Source organism: Frankliniella occidentalis, unplaced genomic scaffold (assembly GCF_000697945.3).
Source record: "Frankliniella occidentalis isolate FOCC.00 unplaced genomic scaffold, Focc_3.1 Scaffold61, whole genome shotgun sequence".
Lineage (NCBI taxonomy): Eukaryota > Metazoa > Arthropoda > Insecta > Thysanoptera > Thripidae > Frankliniella > Frankliniella occidentalis.
The window spans coordinates 704,865-707,310 of NW_026267191.1; the positions used below are offsets into that span (position 1 = coordinate 704,865).

The 2,446-nt window shown below is 43.3% G+C and overlaps 1 protein-coding gene across 5 annotated transcripts in view; it reads right to left on the minus strand.

Moving 5' to 3' along the window:
• Positions 1 to 2,446, minus strand: part of LOC113209862 (lachesin) — a 206,866-nt gene that overhangs the window by 26,512 nt on the left and 177,908 nt on the right. The window lies entirely within an intron of this gene.

Consider the following 2,446-nt stretch of genomic DNA (forward strand, 5'->3'; position numbering starts at 1 on the left):
CGCATGCACGAGTGCGGGCGGGTTGCCTACTCGCTCGGCTCGTAAGGCGCCGTGGACAGGGGCGATAGGCAAGCCCGCCCGCACTCGTGCATGCGGTACAGTATACCTACAGAAGTGCGTGGCGTGTATGAGCCACCTGGTATTATACCGTACTTTATTTGTCCCAGAGCCCGAAATGTACTGTCCGAAATTGTATCAGAAGTTTCCGATATTACTATCCTTTCGTATCATGCCCACAGAAACCAAACGAAGGTCCGCATCACAGATCTAAAAACATGGAGTGAGCTCAGAAATAGTGCTTGTATAACATATCCATAAACTAGACTCGTATCTTTCATGGCACCTCCGTAGTGACCAGGTGAAGTTGCACAACGAATTTTGAAACACCTGCTCCACAGGTGGATTTTTGGCTTTAAGCTGGTGCCGGCTGGTGCCGTTCAATAGGGATAAGTCCGTTTGAGACTACAACAGTTGTATGTTAAAGAGGACTCTTTTACCTTTTTTTGACCCTACGCAAGTTAAATTTTTTCGACAACGATAAGATTTACGGTCTCCTAACGCCAAAGACTCAATTTTGTCCAAAATTAGGGCTCATGTCCGAAATATGAGACACTGATTGTAATTAAAAACTCAACTTCATTTTAAAATTCAAATACTCTCCTGTTTTTTTGATAAATTTTCACCATCATTTAAGATGGGTCAAAAAAAAATGTTACATTGTGAGCAACACCCAAGACCGATTCGCTGACGGGGTACACTGTTAAAATCCTACGAAGTAGTGCTTTGCAATTCCGAAGGATTTTGATCCTTTGTATACCTACGACCTACGAAGCATTTTTCACTGTAAAAATAGTAGGTAGGTTTACAGGAAAATTTTCCTTGACATCAGTTGTAAAATTACAATTTGCAATAGTAAAAATACATGCAGTACGTATCGACCTAAAATGCGTTTGGGGAGTAAAAAATGTGCTCTCGTAAATTTACAACTTTAATTATAATTCGAGTTTACAAAATTTTTGTAAATTTACGACGATATTTTTCGCAGTGTTCTTTGCAAATGCAAATTTGCAATCGTCCTTCTGATGAGAGGGGCGGAGGGAGGGGTGGGGTGAGAGGAGCCAGTGTTCCTCGTCGCCGCTAGATGACGCTTCGTCTGATCTCCTCAGCGAAGTTCTGGTGGACTCGGGCCAATCTGGCCCCAGAGCAGCACGCGCAGCAAGTTTGGAGCGTATTTTTCATTATTTTAGCCATTGTTTTCACCCACACCTTACCTTAAATTGAAGAAACTTTCTTCCCATTAAAGGCTCTTTGATTTAGATGTAAAAAAAAACTATTAGTGATACATCGATGAAATAATTGCTTTTCTTCAAATATCCGCAAAGACGCAAGTGATAAGTTATAAGGGCTTTCGCGTGCATTGGAGATTCTGACGGCATTCTAAAGAAGCTAGAACTTGAATGAATCAATTACATTTTGGCGCTCATTATCGAATCCCAATTTTTCTTGAACATCCTTGAGCATGCGTTTCATTTAGGCGTCAAGGGGGAAGCTTTAAAGACAATTGGGGCTAATTTTGGCCCACATTCCCAAGTCCAAGTTGTGTTTGAGATTACCAAGTAATTGTACCCGATTTACATACACTGGTCCAACAAGTGTGCAAAATTTGCACACCAACGTGTGCAAGTTGTGATTTTGCACATTACATGGTGTTTAACTCAAGTTGCACACTTGCGTGGTGTGCAAATTTTAGACGTTTTGTAAACGTTTAAATTTTGTACACTTGGATGCACACAGTCCCAGCTATCAATAGGAACATCATATGGTGTGCAGCTTCTATACTTTTCAGAAGTTTCGAAAGTTTATACACCAATTGAGGAATAACCCAGTTAGACACCACAATATGTCTAAAAAATGCACACTTGAACTTAAACATCAATTGACGTGCAAAATTAAACACTTATTTTACCAGTGTATACTGCGCACAATACACGAACACGATATTCTGGATGTGTGGTAAACGTCCCGGTTCGGCTCAAAATAGAGCTACAGACGGTTACGTCTACAGCGCCATTTCATGAAAGAGAGAGGGGGAAGAGGAGAAAGGGAGAGAGAGTGAGGGAGGGAGAGGGAGAGAGAAAGGGAGGGAGAGAGGGAGAGAGAAAGGGAGGGAGAGAGGGAGAGAGAAAGAGAGGGAGAGAGGGAGAGAGAAAGGGGGGAGGGGTCGTAGTCGAGTCTCTTGTGGCTGACAGGACCTGGGGCGGTTATCGTTATTGGGGAATTCTTGAGACGTTTAGTTGCCCCCTCTCTCCTCCCCTCCTTTCCGTTTTTGATGGCCAGTCTGAGATGGGGAGCGGGGAGGGGAAGAGTAGTTGGCAAGGTTGTTGGCTGCACCACCATTGAAATAGGGTCAAAGGGGGTCCAAGGAGTGAGAGGAAGAGAGGGAGAG